The following is a 20,258-nucleotide window of genomic DNA, read 5'->3' on the forward strand; positions in this document are numbered from 1 at the left end:
CATGTGTTGAATATTTGAGCAGCCATAATTTAATTTGCATGTGAACTGGTTCATTTCACAGAGCACCATACAAACAAAAGACATAGCTGTTTAAAATCATTTCATCCGTTTAATGCAAAGTCCACTGTTGTTGTTGTTGTTACTGCATTTGATCTTCGATTTTATGTCATTATATCTAAGTGTGTTCACACGTATTACACTAACATAATGTTAAGTGATCATACCTTGTTATCTTCGTCGTATATCTATTTTAACATGCATAAATGAGTACATTTTCGTAGGTTATTGTCAGACCATTCTCATTTCTGATCTGGTCGCAGCCATTTGTCGCGTTGCATTATGGTCAGGTTTGAACTATTGTCTGCAGTGAACTAAGCATGAAACAGGTTATTTTTAGATATGATGTAATCTCTGTTAAATACTTGTTTAAAGTGGTGTATCCATCTTTCTAAGCGCCCATAGATTGTTTTACATAAATATTTGTTCAAAATCCAATATGGCGGTGTCTTTTGGCGTGATGTCGTTTCAATGCATTTCGAGCGTTCATGACCACTTTTTGTGGTCAATCGACGTCATTGACCCATTTTTTGGGGCAATGACCATTTATTTTGGGTACATGACCAGTAATTTTGGGGCAGGCGACCAAGAATTCTTGGTCGGGCCATAAAAACTGGGCATTGACCAACCTTTTGGGTCGCTCGAGTATTTAAGGTTTCAGGAACTTTATAAAGTAATTCAGTCAGGCCATAACATCAAGGGCATAACATCTTTTATTAATTATTCAGAAACTTGTAAGAAAAACTTAATATAAACTGAGTTCATATTAATTGCTACTGTAACTAAATAATAGACTTTAACCCAACAAAGATATCTTATATTAATATATTAAAGATTGTTTATTTTATTTAAAACGTATACTCTTGTGGTGAATGAGTGTTGGACACTTGCGTGAGAGAATTGTTTAAAATATTTGACTTGTTTCTGAGAAATCATCGTATTGCGTGGTGTATTTGAACCGTTAAGAAATTTACACTGTTAATGTTTACGTTGTGTTAATGAAAATATAACTTCTATGAATTTCGACGTTAAAGAATAAAAGATTAATGAAGTTTTAAAATGACTTGTTTTCCTCGTTTTAGTAAATAAGCGTAAAAACCACATTATTATTATTGAACTATTATTGAACTATTCCTGACAAGAATACGGAACAGTTGGCTCGCAACAATACTATGATATAATCTGAAATGTTGTTTATATAGTTTATATATAAGTACTAACTATATATTTTAAAGCAATATTTGTATTTTTATCTATTTTTGTTAGAAATTGTGTTGTTTTTCCTTCAAATTGGCACACAACATTGACTTTCTACGATCATCCTTTTTCATTTACCACTGGAACACAGTACATAAATATAATTCAAATTATATTATTCAATAATCTAAATTAAAAAGGAATGCAGAAATCAAAATACAAACCTTTTATGCTGTTCTGTAGTATTCCAAAAACACAGGAATTTGGTGAAGAATCATCATATTCCAAAACACAGTAACCAGCCACTTTGAACCTCTTTTGAAACAAACTTATTGTTCATTTCCACACTGTATTAATTACACATTGTTTTTTTCACACAATACTCCCTTGCTATCAGAATTGCATGGCATTTTCTACACTACAATTTTAAGTCCTCATGTTGCTTGGAATTATACCTACAATTTAGGTCAGTGAGTTGTTTAAACGCTCTTGATTCAAATACATGTAAACAACTTCCTGTGAATTACTAGTAACCAATCCAAAGCCTGTTAACCAGATGTTTTAAATCAGGTTCTTGTATGAGGGCTCAGCATTTTCAGGGAATATTGGGGCTGCAGAAAACCGGGTCCAGGTCAGCCGCGGATCAGTGTTTATCTAATTAAACATTGTCATTTATGTATCATTTCATGGAGTTTGAGACTGGGAAAATGTGTTTAAGAAATTTAAACTACTATACATTTCTATTAAAGTTTATCATGCATAGAAACTTGATTCATTTTAATAACATAAAAATATAATTAAAATAGTAGATTCTGTGAAACACTTAAAAAGATGAAAACCACCAAATCTTGTTATTTATAAAACTTTAATGAAATAATAATTAAAGAATAGCACAATTAGCAAACAAATAAGAAAAATAAAAGGTAAATTGAAATATCAGCAATAACAGAACAAAACAGAATAGTTTATATTTGACTTAAGCATGTGAAGCTCATCGTCATTAACATACATATAAATAACAGCATGCGTTGAAGTACACACAAAAACACACATCATTTTAAATAATAAATAATCTAAATAAACACGAAATAAACATATTTCGTGAACATATTTCGTGAGAATGGTACATGGATGGGTTTAATACACAGTGGTCACACAATGTTATGCATAAAGGTTTACAAATATAGGTATAATTACATATTTCTGACCTTATTTTTTTGTAAAAAATGTATTTCTATTTAACACTACATATATATGACATTTTCTCTCATTGTAAAGCATGTTAAACAATACATGGCTAGCTTTCTCAATACAGTTTTGCTTCAGCTATTAAGTAGTTTAATAAACTTGAACATATTTGGTCGGATTCTATAATATTTCGGAATTAATGCATTCCTAACATCATTATAATAAGGACATTTAAGAACAAAGTGAAACTCATCCTCGATGTCATTTAGGTTACATAATATACATTTGCGTTGATCTCTGTCAATATTCTGGTGTCTGCCCGTTTCTATGAATAATTTGTAAGAGGACAAACGTAATTTTGCAATAATGTTCCTATGTTTTTTGTTGTCAACAATATCAAGATACGATGATCTTTCAAAAACCGGTTTGAGTTCCTTATATAGGATCATTGAGCTACACGACCTCGCACTGACATCCCAGTTGGTAATATAATGGTCTCGTAATCTGTTTTTGAATAACGGGATAAAGTGATCATTGTTAACAGATTCGGGGAATAGCCATACATCGGTGAAACCGGTTTGGTTAAGAATGTCCCGTATTTTCGATGACCAATTGTTAGCATTATTTTTTCGTTCAATTTCTAATCTTTGTAAAAAAGCAACTTGTTTAAGAATACAATTTCCCTGTTTCACAGTATGTAATTTAAAAAAATATTTAACCATCCTGGCATATCTGTCGATATGCAAGGGAAATCGACCAGCTTCGGCATATAGCGATAGTGAATTTGTTGACATTTTAACGTTCAATAGTCTTTTACAGAATTCACGGTGATCGCGTTCAATATATTCCGCTTTGATGGATCCCCAAACTTCGCAGTTATAGTTTAAAATTGATGATACATAACAATGTTTATGTCCCTCAGTCTATACTGGGGGACATACATGTATTGTTTTTGCCCTGCTTGTTGGTTTGTTGATTTGCACAAACTTTAACATTTGGCCAAAACTATTGCAATATTGAAGATAGCAACTTGATATTTTGCATGCATGTGTATCTCATTGAGCTGCAATTTTGAGTGGAAAAAGGTCAAGTTCATCCTTCCAGGTCAAAGGTCAAATAAATAGGTCAAAAGCGCTCAAAAGTGGGCATAGTGTTTCACAAACAAATCACTTGTTTTTACATATATTTTTTTTGTGTCGCATACAATATGGTGGTTATTATTATTCCCCGCCATTGGCAGAAGGATATTGTTTTGGCGTTGTCCGTCCGTCTTTTCGTTTTCCGTTCGTCCGGCACTTTTGTGTCCGGAGCCATATCTTGAAAGCGCTTGGTGCATTTAATTGAAACTTGGTAAGGGTATATATATATGGATATGAGGATGATGCATGCCAAATGGCATTGTACACCATCTGTTATTAACGGAGTTATGGCCCTTTGTATCGTAAAAAAATGCTTTTTTAGCTGAGTGTCAAATATAACACTTTTGTGTCCAGAAGCATATTGGCGGGGGATATCAATTCAACGAATTTGCTTGTTAAATATGGAAACATAGCCCTGAATGCAAGTCCAATTTTCAACATAACAAGACGATGTTGACCTATTTATTTATTTACACAGCAGAGAAACACTGGCCAATTAAGCCTTTGCAAAGAGATCATTTGGAAATCGTTTCACAGAATGCCTATTCATTTCGAAGGTCAATGTTTCAGGGGGCATTTTCTCGAATTAGCCAAGTGATTGTTTGATTTTATTCATTCAGACATACTGGCGGGAATTTTATTTTAAATTTGATTGGCTTCTGAGAAGGTCGTAAAAGGTAAAAAATTATGTCATGTTAAACAGCTAGGCCTAAACAAATGTTTACCTGATTATTAAGATTCTGCGTTTCATGCCATTAAATTTGAATCCCAATATGCTGGGAAAAAAAATCAGCTTCCTTGAAATTATGATTTTTGTTAACTTCTTATATATTTTTGTACTTTGAAATTTTTACTCATTTTCAGCTGGCATGCACTACTTTGAAATTTTCAAAGTCCAACAGTTACTAAAAAGCTTGCGCAAGCTTGCATCCAAAAAAGCTTGCGCAAGCTTGCACAAGCTTGCAGAATTTTGTATTAAAATACTTGCAAGCTTGTCGCAAGCTTGTACAAATTAAAATTTAGCTTCGCAAGCTTGCGGCGAACTTGTCGCAAGCTTGTACAAATTAAAATTTAGCTTCGCAAGCTTGCGGCGAACTTGTCGCAAGCTTGCGGCGAGCTTGCCGCAAGCATTCATTTTGGTTTGGGCAGTCTGCAAAACTAACTTTTTCGTCTGTATAGCCAATTTGGCAACAAAACATTCAACATTTCATAGCCAGAGGCAAACTTTTATAGCTGAAATGATTTATAGTTATTTTACAGTGAAAGTCTCATGTACCTCAGTGCTTTCCACAGGATATTTTTCAGACGCCCTGGGGCCGTAAGGGTTGGTATAGGGAGGACAACTCCCTGCGTACGTTAATTTTGTTATATTTACTTATGACGTTATTTGGTGCGCTATGACTCATCATGAAAAAATTGATATAAAGTCATGATTTAAATAACATCATTTTTTAATTGAATTAACACTTTCAAGCTATAAAAGCATAATTCCCACTCGATCAGTTCCCCTCCGTATCATCCCGACTATCAATTACTGAACACTTACTTCTTTTCCTGTCACTATTCATTACCCAATTATCCCATAATTATATTCCTTTTTTTAAAGCAAATTCTTGTAAATATTGACGATAAAAGAACTCAAGACATTCCTTAACACAAAGTCGTCTTTTTTTCTGAAGTAACAAATGAATGTTTGCATATGTGACTATTTAAAGATTTGATGAAATAACGTCAAATCGGGGCGGGGGTGGGGGCACATTCAGAAGCACAGAAGCACATTCAGAATCTAGTAAAGTGCACATGTCTTATCTTAAGGATGTACCCTATTGTACATGAAATGTTAGCATACGTCGAAAGATGTTTCTTGTATCGCTTAAGCTTATGCCAAATTTTCGTAAGGACGATTTCCGGACACACTGGCCGGGCACTGGCCTTGATACTACCGTATGCGATATTGAACGTATCGCATTTTAAGAGGCTGTACGATTAAGTAGTAAGAGAGGCTGTGAAAGCATGAGAGTTTGGTTGGTGGACATCGTGATGGACTGGTAGGGTTTCTAGCTTCGGGTACTCAAAATTCAAAATATCTCAGTAACAACTAAATAGCTGTAAATTACAGCTATAGTTCAAAGTTCAGTCCTATTTTCGTAAGTCTAGTAAATTAAATAGGAAGGAGTGCTGGAATACAATCCGGGTTTATACATAATACAGCCTCAGGCGCGAGAGTTTCTTTTCTATTCCCCCTACTAATTAAAGATAGGGCTGCAATTTCCTCACCGTGAACATTTTCTCCCTTTCAGATGCATGGCATTGGCATATGCTTTTGAGTATTTAAAATAACACTAAACGTTATCTTTTTCAGCGCAATACGTTTTTGTAAATCCTGAAGAAATATGTGAGATTGTAAATGCATTTTTTCTCCCTTGAGCTGTTGATTAAATCCCACCACGAAGAAGCAAATTCTAGCCCATGTAGAAGCAAAATCTCGCCCCTGTAGACAATTTAAGTGAAATTATAGTTATTTTTGTATTTTTCATGGCAGTTCGATTTGCATAATATAAAAGGCCGAACTTCATTTTCTGTGACTGCTATTGCATACACTTGAAGTGCGAACAACTAAATGCCTTTAGCGCGTTGATCTTATACTGTGATCAGAGCTCCAGATAAGGTTTTGTGAAATTCTTAACGTCACTACCCGATTTTCAAAAATTATTCTTAACTCTGAAATTTTATTCTTAACGTTACTACTAAGTTTTGGAAAATAATTCTTAACTTTTCTAAATGACCTAAAAATAAATAATAAGGGTTATTTTCATGCAAAAAAATCAAAATAAACATACTAGCAACTTGTTTAAACGAGTTCAACAGTGTCTATTCAGTATTATACAATTTTATTTTTCAAATACCTTCATATGCTAAAACTGTGCTTACATTGCATGCCTTCGATGAATTTTTACATATTTCACAATTAGAACGGGTCTCCCCTTCAATCTTTCCAACGATTGGCCACGTGAATTGTCCCTTCCACTCGTTCAATGTTTTTTATTTTAAGTTTGGACCCGTCGTGTCGCGTTTTTTTTTATAGCTTTTCCGACTGTTTCGGTAACTGAACATACAACATCGTATAAGATCTTTTCTATAATGTCTTTCTTAACATTCAACTTCGGCTCACTTTGCGTACGATATGTCAAAAGCGTGTTTTTGCCGCTTTGCAGTTTTTTAGGACGCTCTTTGGGCGCCGCCATTGTTTTTGGATAGAAAGACTGTATAATATAAAGAAGTGAAACTCCAGCTGCTGGAGCAGTATTGAATTTTTATTAAAAACAATTAGTTGGTCCTTTATTTAAGGCAAGTGACCGATTGCCCAAACAGTACAAAACAGCACAATACAAACCAACATAAACACAAAATATGAATAAAGCTGGGGTCACCGCCTTGGAACGGTCAATGCAAAACATTGGGGGTTTTATAAGCCGTTTTTATTGGAAAAAATGCGCTTTGTTAAACAAACCTACGGTGGCACTAAGGTGACATCACCGCTCCAAAAAAAGTCGGGAAAACACAAGTTATGTTTTCCCTTCGCCAAAAAAATTAACTCAGGGAAACACAAAATAAGTCTGTTTTCAGGAGTTATTTTTTTTTTGGCGACGGGAAAACAAAAGTTCTGTTTTCACGTCTTTTTTTTTGGAGCGGAAAACACAAGTTCTGTTTTTCCGTCTCTTTTTTTTTGAGACTTGAAAACACAATCGCTTTATTGTGCGCACAAGATAATCGGCCAATCACAGACGCTGATTATATGTAGGGAACATTTGAAAACGTCCTAAAGGCAAGTTCTGATATAACAAAACATACTACTACTAGTAGTAGTAGTAGAAGTAGTAGTAGAAGTAGTAGTAGTAGTAGTAGTAGTAGTAGTAGTAGTAGTAGTAGTAGTAGTAGTAGTAGTAGTAGTAGTAGTAGTAGTAGTAGTAGTAGTAGCAGCAGCAGTAGCAGTAGTAGTAGTAGGAGGAGGAGGAGCAGTAACAGCAGTAGCAGTAGCGATAGTAGTAGTAGTAGTTGTAGTAGTAGTAGTAATATTAGTAGTAGAAGTAGTAGTTTTAGTAGTAGCAGCAGCAGAAGCAGCAACAACAGCAGCAGCAGTAGTAGTAGTAGTAGTAATAGTAGTAGTAGTAGTAGTAGTAGAAGTTGTAGTAGTAGTAGTAGTAGTAGTAGTAGTAGTAGTAGTAGTAGTAGTAGTAGTAGTAGTTGTAGTAGTAGTAGTAGTAGTAGTAGTAGTAGTAATAGTAGTAATAGTAGCAGTAGCAGTAGGAGGAGGAGGAGGAGGAGCAGTAAGAGCAGTAGCGATAGTAGTAGTAGTAGTAGTAATAGAAGAAGTAGAAGTAGTAGTAGTAGTAGTAATAGTAGTAGCAGCAGCAGAAGCAGCAACAACAGCAGCAGCAGTAGTAGTAGTAATAGTAGTAGTAGTAGTAGTAGTAGTACATGTAATAGAAGTAGTAGTAGTAGTAGTAGTAGTAGTAGTAGTAGTAGTAGTAGTAGTAGTAGTAGTAGTAGTAGTAGTAGTAGTAGTAGTAGTAGTAGTAGTAGCAGCAGCAGTAGTAGTAGTAGGAGGAGGAGGAGGAGGAGCAGTAACAGCAGTAGCAGTAGCGATAGTAGTAGTAGTATTAGTAGTAGTAATAGTAGTAGTAGAAGTAGTAGTTTTTGTAGTAGCAGCAGCAGAAGCAGCAACAACATCAGCAACAGTAGTAGTAGTAGCAGTAGTAGTAGTAGTAGTAGTAGTAGTAGTAGTAGTAGTAGTAGTAGTAGTAGTAGTAGTAGTAGAAGTTGTGTAGTAGTAGTAGTAGCAGTAGTAGTAGTAGTAGCAGTAGCAGTAGCAGTAGCAGTAGCAGTAGGAGGAGGAGGAGGAGCAATAACAGCAGTAGCGATAGTAGTAGTAGTAGTAGTAGTAATAGAAGTAGTAGAAGTAGTAGTAGTAGTAGTAGTAGTAGTAGTAGAAGTAGTAGTAGTAGTAGTAGCAGCAGAAGCAGCAACAACAGCAGCAGCAGTAGTAGTAGTAATAGTAGTAGTAGTAGTTGTAGTAGTAGTAGTAGTACATGTAGTAGAAGTAGTAGTAGTAGTAGTAGTAGTAGCAGTAGCAGTAGCAGTAGCAGTAGGAGGAGGAGGAGGAGGAGGAGCAGTAACAGCAGTAGCAGTAGCGATAGTAGTAGTAGAAGTAGTTTATGAACTACTTTTCAAGGTGATGTGTCACAAAGTGTGAGCTCCTGTGTTTTTGCAAAATACTCAGACAAAGCAGTGATGAACAATGATACTTTTTCATGAAAATGTGTGGAATGATGTGAACTATGCAATGGACTGATTTTCATAGATTTTTTTTGTAAAAAAAGTACTAAAAAGTTGAAAAAGCAAAATCTCTTTTGTTTGAATACTGAGCTAAAAATAAACATTTCCTTTCATCAGAAGTATAATTGGATCAGTTATTGGATAAGCTGGTAGATAATTGGAGATAATTGAGGATAAACTGTGTTTACTCAAACAGCAGGGACTTGTGGCTAATTGATTGCACTGTCAGCTTTTACCTGTCACTACTAACGGTACATACAAAATACATACAAAATAAACTCTAAATACATCTGAATATATATCTAAAACACAAATACCAAAACCTAATCAGATTGTCTATGAGTGCTATGAGTGCTAAAGACTCTACAAAATCATCTAAATACCAGCCAAAAGGTAAAATGGCTGCAAAAGAAAGCGAACGACCTTAACGTAACAATTCAGAGGTAAGCAACGATAGCATCAATGACAGTGCCACCATTAAACTGCAGTTGGACACCATGGAACTGACACTAACAGATCTGCGAGAACAGATGCTGAAAAAAGAGGACATTGAAAAATTAATATCAAGCACAGTAACTAAAATAATGAATGAAATGGAAAAACGAAATGAAGAATTTCTAATGAAAATGAAACAAAATATTCAACTGGAACTTGAAAATAAACTTATTAAAATCACAGAAAATAGCTTGAAGGAAATAACCAAAGAATTTGCTGACCAAATAAAAAGCTTACAATTTGAAAACGAAGCTCTACGAGAAAAACAAGTTGAATTTATAAAAGAACACAAAACAGCAATAGAAAGTATGAACGACCGAATAAATAACAACGCACGGTTAAATGAAGAAAACAGCAAGAGATCCAATCACAATGAACAGTTTTCGAGAAAAAACAATATAAAAATTATGGATGTAAAAGAGGACCAAAACGAAAACATACCAACTTTCTCGGCAAAAATAACAGCTTTATTTCTACAACAAAATCTTGATATCAAGCCAGAACAGATCGTTGCTATGCATCGAATCCCTACTAAAAAGTTGCAGACAAGACCTGTTCTCATAAAGCTCAGGAATAACGACGATAAAAGCGCAGTGATGAGGAAGCGAAAAGAAATGACGAACGCTGGCCACCGCCTGGTGGATGACGTCACCGCCCTTAATACAGGACTGATGAGCCGACTTCAGCTCCACAAGGACATAGAGTCAACGTGGTTCTTCAATGGCTCTGTGTTCGCGCTAACTAAACGACAAGAGCGCATTAAATTTGACCTGTATGAAAATATTGACACAGTGATTCGTGAATTCCGTGAACTCCGTGCCAAGCGTAATTAACACATGTTTCCTCGCCTGAGTGTGATCACTGCATTGATCTAACCTGCCGCTGCTGATCCGGTGAGACGAATCTAGTTTTGTTGTGTTTTTCTTCCTTTTTTACTCCAACATTATGCATGATATAAGTTGAATATGCTTTTTGTAGATAGAAAATTATATAAAATAAATAATATATAAAATAATATGTAACTTAAGTTAATGTACATAGAAAATAACATGTAATAAATAATATATAAAATAATATATAATATATTTTGAAAACATTGGTTATGCCATCTCGCTTTATGAATACCATGTATAACATTATGTCTTTTATGAAAAAAAAACACCTACACAGTCTGATAAGTGTATCGAGCTATGCAGTTAGTCTTGTCTATGTATGTATACACTGCTATTTGTTAAATGTTACTGTTATTTGTCTACTCCAGATATCTCTTGCAATATACTTCAATGCAAAGGGAAAGATAACATTTGATAAATACATGTGTAAACCATATGGAAGAAACTCAATATATGTCTTACTTTTCTTAACAAAACCGAACACAATGTAAATCTTTTCTTTAACTCTTACATTGTTCAAATTCAATAGGATTTGCGGGCGTAATTCAAACGCAGTGACTCGTGAAACTGTTAATAATGCGCACTGTTTATATTCTATTTATAGAATAGGATTTTACCACTATTGACCTTAAACCCATATAAACATGCCCCACTGTTTACATTCTATTTATAGAACAGGGTTTTCCATTATTGACCTAACTATATAATAATGCCGAGAGTAGCCTTTACAGGGTAAAGCATATATATAATTGTAACTGGCTGTGATCAACTTTCGTGAGGATTAGGTTGATTTTATCTTGTGTATCCTGCCTTATAGCTACCATTATGCTTCTATGCTTAACACAACTGTTATTAATACATACTGTAAATGCTCATGTCAATAAGACATGCTTTGTGATTGTATAACTCAACCATAGTGTACATACATGTCTTACTATAAGATAAGAAGCAATCCAATAGTTGTTGTCTTTTTCAAATACTTTTGTCCAAGTGTTTATCTTTAATTGTATGAGTATTACTATTATACACTGATATACAGTAGCTGTTGTCTTTTTCAAATACTTTTGTTCAACTGTTTATCTTTAATTGTATGAGTACTACTATATTATACAATGATATAAAGTAGCTGTTGTCTTTTTCAAATACTTTTGTTCAACTGTTTATCTTTAATTGTATGAGTACTACTATATCAGGCTTTTTCCGCTCCATTTTGGGAATACGCCACACTGGAATTTTGGGAATTTCGCGTCGTGAAAACCCCCATTTTGGGAAAAAAAATATTCGCAAAATTGGCTCAATTGGGAAAAATAATCGCATGTAAATAGTGTTTCTTATATTTCAAAGAAGCCGTTAACTGGTAAATAACGACTATTTTGATAACTTATTATTGAAATTTTACAAAGTATTATGAACATGTGAGATAAGTGCAGGTTTTTTAATTTGAATTTGGGGAAAAGGCCTGGCCTTTTTTGAGGTGAAAAAAATCGTGTGAAGCGCCGGATTTTGAGGAAAATAAGGAAAGTCTTAAATAATCATTAATATATTTTACAGTTTTTAAAAAAAATTCAAGGCAACAGATAATTTTATTATGCAACACTTTCTATTTTCTACACCGGATAAGGTTAACTTATATATTTTAAGGTAAAAAAAAAAAAAAAAAAAATTTTTTTTTTTTTTTTTTTTTTTGGAATTGGGAATTTTTTTTTTCAATTGGGAAAAAAACAACCAGATTTGCATTGGGAATGGGGCCGAATTTCGGACCCGTGGCATAGGGCGGAAAAAGCCTGTATATTATACAATGATATACAGTAGTTGTTGTCTTTTCCAAATACTTTTGTTCATCTGTTTATCTTTAATTGTATGAGTATAACTGTCATACGATGATATACAATAGTTGTTATCTTTAATTGTATGAGTATAACTGTTATACGATGAAATACAATAGTTGTTGTCTTTTTCAAATACTTTGTCCAACTGTTTATCTTTAATTGTATGAGTATTACTATGATACAATGATATACATTATAATTATCTTTAATTGTATGAATATTACTATTATACAATGATATACACTATGAATCTTATCCCTACAAACCATCTATGGTTTTGTTTTCGCATAGGTGGTCGCATATGGGTTTATTCATTCATTGGTGAACATAAAAATATTTGTCTCTTAATAATATTGTACTATATATGTGTGTATATATATATATATATATATATATATATATATATATATATATATATATATATATATATATATATATTATATATTTCCCCATAGATCACCTATTCAAATAAATAGGTGATCCTTTTTTTTTTTGGGGGGGGGTAAATTTAGTACTAAATAAATACCAATAGCCCTATTTTATAACTTTCATGACTTTAATATGTACTCATGACTAATCAAAACAAATCTTTAAACAAGATTATTTTATACAATTGTTATTGTATTTGCTAAATAATCTTGACAAATGTGACTCCCCAAAATGTGCTATATACAGAATCTTGTTGAGCTGATAAATTTGTGACACAAAATTCATATTAATTTATTGAACTGCTTCAATAATATTACAGAAATATAATATTTATGGTTAATCTGTCATAAGATACACTATGTAATCAATTTCTAACATCTTGAGTGGATGATCTTTCCCTTTTACTTTCAAGAAAAGGCTGCACACAATAAAAAAACTGCAGTTTTTAACTGCCTATGAACTAAGAGATGCCTTGTAAACAGTTTATTTTTCTTTCTTTTTTTTCTTCTTAACTGAAAGGTACCTTGATACAATTTGTATACTTAAAATACATAAAAACATGTACTATCTGAAATACAAGGTCATAATCACATAGTGTATATAGCTATTCATTTTCAGTTATGTAACTAACAACTTGTACAGGTATGGACTTTTTTTTGTTTGTATGTGTATTTTTTTCCTCAATCTGTAGGTAGTAATATTGAGAGGTAAAATATATATTTGCACTGACTTTGTGTTTTTCAAACTCTACCCAAATACTGTGTTATGCTCCTTGTATGCTGAGTGACACACCTATTTATTATACACAAGTAGTATGCATAAGCTCATTAGCTTGTTGGTGTTTTCATTTTGTTTACACTTTGTGCTGTATAGTTATATACATGAGTATTAGGCATAAGCACATAGGCTGGTGGTTTTTCTTTGTTCACATGTTGTGTTTCATAGTTACTCGGTTTGTATGCCTGTTTGATTGTTTGAACAAAGATATAATGTATTGTGTGCATTGCTGTATGTGTATATGTATTTCCAGAAAAATCAATGTGCTATTTGTTATCATATTTTAAAGGTATGGGATCTGAATTTAGTATTATTAAGCTTAACTTTACAAAATGACTAGTGTCCTGAAAATTGTCTCTTTAAATCATAACTTTATGGTACCTTGATATTAAGTGTTATACTAATAATACATAACAATATACTATCTGAAATACAATGCCATAGACACATAGTGTAGTTAGTTAGTTCTTTTTTAATGAGGTTACTAAGAACTTTTACAATATGGAAAATTATTGTTTGTGTGTTTGATTTTTTTCCCTCAATCTCTGGATTGTAATACTGAGAGGTTAAGTATAACTTACACCGGCTTTGTGTTCTCAAACTCTACCCAGAAATTGTGCTGTGTTCTTTGCATACTAAATGACATACTTATTTACAACTTTTTGATTACATACAGGAGTATCATTCATAAGCATATTGGCTTGTGCTTTTTATTCACATGTTATGTTGTATGATTATATACATGTGTTTTATTCATAACCTCATTGGCTTGTGCTTCTCTCCAAATGGTATGTTGTACAGTTATATACATGAGTATTATTTATAAGCTCATTGACTAGTGCCTTTTTGTTCACATGTTATGTTGTATAGTTATATACATGAGAATCATTCATAAGCTCATTGGCTTGTGTTTTTTCGTGTGCACAATTTGTGTTGTATAATTATATACATGAGTATTATGCATAAGCACATTGACTTGTGTTTTTGTTCACATGTTGCTTTTTTATTGTTGCTCATATATTTTATTTTATTTTTCTCTATGTCTCTACTAGGGACAAGACTTTTATTGTGTTTTCCTCTTACTTGTGTGATTATCTCTTTTTACTTCGTCAAGTCTATGGAATATTTATCTTTTTGTATTCCTAATTTTTGTTTTCAATTTTTGTTTGTATGTATGGACATCTTATGTCCTATAAGAGAAACCAACTGGAGACATTTTAAAATAAAAACTTACTGGACAAGCACATACAAATTACGAATCACACCACCCTCCACCTACTTAAATGATTAAAATATGTACTTTAAATGTTAAAGGATTAAACAATAAAGACAAACGAATAAAAATCTTCAAATGGTTAGACGAAAAAATATAGTATATGCCTTTTACAAGAATGTCATTTGACACCTACTTTAGCACAAACCTTAAAAGATGAATGGGACGGAGAAATCTATCTCAGTGGAGAACATACTAATAAACAAGGGATTGCCTTTCTGATAAAAAATAATATAGGGGTCACAGTCGATAACTTTAAGGAAATAATAATTGGCAGACAAGCAAGTATAGATATCAAAATACACGAAACACAAATAACATTAATCAACGTCTACGGCCCTAACATAGACGATTCCACATTTTACGAAACATTACAATCCTTTATAATAAATAACCAAGATAAAAATATTATAATCGGTGGTGATTTCAATACTGTCCTGAACCCATTAATAGATAAAAAGAATGGAAACCTTTATACTCATACTAAAAATAGAAACATTTTAAATAACATAATTGAAAACTACAATATGATAGATATCTGGCGTACAGTATACCCAAACGAGAGCAAATTCACCTGGCACTCAAACACAAAACCAACAATATTTTGTAGATTAGACTATTTTTTAATATCTGAATCTCTTTGCAACATAATTGACACATGTAAAATAAAACCAGGATTTATGACTGACCACTCTCTAGTTGAACTTAAACTGCACAATATACAACCTGAAAGAGGCCCAGGATACTTTAAAATTAACAACAGCATCTTATTAGATACACAATATCAAACACAAATAAAACAGGAAATATTAAATACAGTTCAAAATAATAAAGATGCAAACCCAAACACCTTATGGGAAGTAATTAAAGGAAATATACGTAACACAACAATTAGATACACATCATTTAAACAAAAAGAAACACACAAACTTGAAACTGAAACCATCAAAACCATTGAAACACTTGAAAAACAATTGCACCAAACAAACACAAATGACACCACCGACATTGAAAATGGAATAACATTAAAAAAACAAATATTAGATGGAATCTATCATACCCATTTCAATGGAATACGCGGGCACAGCATGTTGAACACAATGAAAAGAATACAAAATATTTCGCAAACATTGAAAAACGTAGAAGTGAACAAAAAACTGTACACAAATTAGTAGTCACTGGCAAAGATATAACAAATAGAACTCAAATACTAGAAGAACAACGTTTGTTTTTCGAAACCCTCTATAAACGAAAAAATGTTGAAAATAACACTATTTTTAAAAATACACATCACGCTTTAAACCAGGAAGAAAAAGAACTGTGCGACGGATTGCTTAATGAATATGAATGTGGATTAGCCCTAAAAGAAATGCAAAATAACAAAAGCCCAGGATCTGATGGCATCACAATCGAATTTTATAAAATATTCTGGAATGATATAAAAACACATCTAATTAATTCACTTAACTATTCATTTAACAACAAAAACTAAACTACGCTACAAAAACAAGGTATTATATCACTTATTCCAAAACCTGGAAAAAACTTAGAATCCTTATCAAACTGGCGCCCGATTAGTTCACTAAACAATGATTATACAAGGGACAAAATTGTCACAAAACCAGGTTTTCATTGTGAAAAAAAAATCTGATAAAGGGAGAAAACTCAAACTGAACTTTTGAAATGACCAAAAAAATTAACCCCCTTTGTAAGTTTTTTTTTTTTTTAAATCTATTTTTAGTCGTGGCGACCTTGACATTGGAGATATTGACGTGATTCTTTCGTGGGACACACCGTCCCATGATGGTGAACAAATGTGCCAAATGATTTTAAAATCTCACAATGAATGACATAGTTATGGCCAGGACAAGCTCATTTATGGCCATTTTTGACCTTTGAACTCAAAGTGTGACCTTGACCTTGGAGATATCGACGTAATTATTTCGCGCGACACACCGTCCAATGATGGTGAACAAATGTGCCAAATGATTTTAAAATCTGACGATGAACGACATAGTTATGGCTCGGACAAGCTCATTTATGGCCATTTTTGACCTTTGAACTCAAAGTGTGACCTTGACCTTGGAGATATCGACGTAATTATTTCGCGCGACACACCGTCCAATGATGGTGAACAAATGTGCCAAATGATTTTAAAATCTGACAATGAACGACATAGTTATGGCCCGGACAAGCTTATTCCGCCAGCCCGCCAGCCAGCCAGCCCGCCAGCCCGCCAGCCAGCCAGCCCGCCCGCATTCGCCAATCTAATAACCAGTTTTTTCCTTCGGAAAACCTGGTTAAAAATTGCAACTTAAAGTATAGCAAACAGAATAAAAAAAATATTACCATCAATCATTTCAAAATCTCGATCTGGTTTCATAAAAGGACGTTACATTGGTGAAAACGTTCGTCTTATCCAAGAATGCATAAACTATTAAACAATTCAAATTATCCTGGTCTAATATTCTTTGCAGACTTTGAAAAGGCATTCGATTCACTTGATCATTCATTTATGTTCTCTTGCTTAGAAAATATGAACTTTGGTGAAAGTCTCATTCAATGGGTCAAACTATTCTATACCGATATTAACAGTATAATCATCAACAATGGCTTCTTTTCAAACAGTTTTAACATTGAACGAGGTGTTCGACAAGGATGTCCACTCTCATCATCGCTTTTTATTATTTGCATCGAGTATCTATCACATCACATCCAATCAAATGAACACATAAAAGGCATATCACTAGAACCTGACGAAGAAATCAAACAATCCCTATTTGCTGATGATGCAACTTATTTTTTAAATAACAATTACGATTCTTTCCATAACCTAATAGAGTCGCTAACCCTTTACGGAACGACATCAGGTCTTAAACTAAACAAAAGTAAATGTACTGTGCTACGATTAGGTAAATTAAAACAAATTTATGTTCAATATAAAAAAGAAATGAAATTTAATTGGACATCCGAGGAAGCCACAACGTTAGGAATTACATTCACAAATAATGAAAAGGATACAGTTCTTAAAAACATAATACCTAAATTACAGAATTTTAAAAACTGCTTAAAATCATGGCATCATCGTAAACTTACACTAATCGGAAAAAACACAGTATTGAAAACGTTTGCACTTCCTAAATTAATATATGTATTAACAGTTCTCCCAAATCCACCAAGTGATGTTATTAACGATATAAAATCAGCAATATTCAATTTCTTATGGGATGGTAAGCCTGATAAAATAAAAAGAACTCAGTTAATTCAATCTGTAGAAAATGGAGGTATCCAATTAACGAACATTGACTCATTCTTGAATGCAATCAAATGCAGCTGGGTTAAACGATACCTAGATAATACCAATACGAGTAAATGGAAATTATTCTACCAGAAAATCCTAACAAAATATGGTGACTCCTTACTCTTTGAATGTAACATCAGCAATACTATCTTACATGAAATTGCAAACGAAAACATATTTCTGTCTGATGTTCTATCAGCGTGGAGTGATGTCACTCATAACTTAGAGACCCAAACCAGCAGTAAAACAATTTTATGGAACAATAAAGACATAACTTCAAACAATAAGACGTTTTTCTATAAAGACTGGTTTGAACGAAGCATTAAATATGTCGACCAATTATATGACTACAGAATTAAGGATTTCTACTCTTTTGATAATATATGCTACATATACGGAATATCTTCAAGTAATTTTTTGAAGTACTACACACTAATCAAAAGAATACCCATACACATTAAATCTGAAACCAATACAAATAATACACCATGTACTCAAACAACATTTGTAGAAAACATACTTGGAAGAAAAAACAAAACAAATAAAATATTTTACACACTACAAATTAAAAACCCTACAGAAAACTCCAAAACCCAAAATAAATGGCAAGTCCTTTTTGGAGAAAATGAACTTAATTGGAAACACATATTTACCATGCCATATAAAGCAACTATTGAAAGCACACTGAGAAATTTTCAATATAAATACATCCATAGAATTATAGCTACAAATAAATATCTCTTTAAATGTAAATTATCTAACTCAAATCTGTGTGACTTCTGCAGTGAAAACATTGAAACTATAGAACATCTTTTTTGGGAGTGCAAACACATCCAGCCTATTTGGAATCAATTAATATCTTTTCTTGAACAACATCAACTAAACGTTAAACTATCTCTCTTACATGTAAGTTTCGGAATTAACTCATTGAAATCAATTGACTGTAATAATATTGTGAATTTTATGGTTATATTGATGAAATATTTTATCTTAAACATGAAGTACAAAAAACAAGTACCAAATTTTAATTGTTTTGTCCATAGTCTTAAACTAAAAATTCAGATTGAGGAAGAAATAGCCCTCAGTAATGACACATTACACATCTTTGAACAAAAATGGAATCGGATTAAATTCTCATAATGTTTTGTCCACTTATATACATTTCACTCTAATGTTAGTTTATCTCTACGAAAATAGTTTTCTTTATTTTTTTTATTCTTATTTTTTCAATCAGACAAGATCATTGTGAATATACAACAAAACACACAAGTTCAGTATGTTTTCTTTCAACTTTATACAATCATATTTCATAAATATCCCTCTGTTGTTCTTTTCTTTTCTCTCTAAAAAAAATATATATTAGCATATCTTGTATAACATGTCTGAACTATATTGCTTTGTACAATCACTATTTTGTATGATCATATACATGTTTACATTGTATGTATGATATTGAATATAAAAAAGAGAAAAAAAAAGTAGTAGAAGTAGTAGTAGTAGTAGTAGTAGTAGTAGTAGTAGTAGTAGTAGTAGTAGTAGTAGCAGCAGCAGCAGAAGCAGCAACAACAGCAGCAGTAGTAGTATTAGTGGTAGTAGTAGTCGTAGTAGTAGTAGTAGTAGTAGTAGTAGTAGTAGTAGAAGTAGTAGTAGTAGTAGTAGTAGTAGCAGTAGTAGCAGTAGTAGTAGTAGTAGTAGTAGTAGTAGTAGTAGTAGTAGTAGTAGTAGTAGTAGTAGTAGTAGTAGTAGTAGTAGTAGTAGTAGTAGTAGTAGTAGTAGTAGTAGTATGTTTTGTTATATCAGAACTTGCCTTTAGGACGTTTTTAAATGTTCCCTACATATAACCCGCGTCTGTCATTGGCCGATTGTCTTGCACAATATAGCGGTTGTGTTTTCAAGTCTCAAAAAAAGAGACGGGAAAACAGAACTTGTGTTTTACGCTCCAAAAAAAAAAGACGTTAAAACAGAACTTTTGTTTTCCCGTCGCCAAAAAAAAACTCCTGAAAACAGACTTATTTTGTGTTATTCCGAGTTAAATTTTTTTTTTGGCGACGGGAAAACATAACTTGTGTTTTCCCGACTTTTTTTTTTTGAGCGGTGATGTCACTTAAGTGCCACCGTACAAACCCGATAACCATTTTATATAAGCACCGAAAAGATCTTTAATACGCGAAAAGAACTCAATAAAAATCGATACGAACCGATGTAAAAATAATATTCGTAACTTGATTTTGTAATTCTTAATGGTACGACAAGATTTTAAAATAAATACGTAACGGACTTGAAAATAATTCGTAATTACGAAAATACGACCCTTATCTGGAGCTCTGAAATGTGATTATATCC

General features: G+C 32.8%; 1 protein-coding gene across 1 annotated transcript in view; it reads left to right on the top strand.

Annotated features, from left to right (window-relative positions):
- LOC127837385 (stomatin-like) overlaps positions 1–20,258 on the top strand; it is a 105,474-nt gene that overhangs the window by 47,890 nt on the left and 37,326 nt on the right. The window lies entirely within an intron of this gene.

This window comes from Dreissena polymorpha, chromosome 7 (assembly GCF_020536995.1).
Source record: "Dreissena polymorpha isolate Duluth1 chromosome 7, UMN_Dpol_1.0, whole genome shotgun sequence".
Classification (NCBI taxonomy): Eukaryota; Metazoa; Mollusca; class Bivalvia; order Myida; family Dreissenidae; genus Dreissena; species Dreissena polymorpha.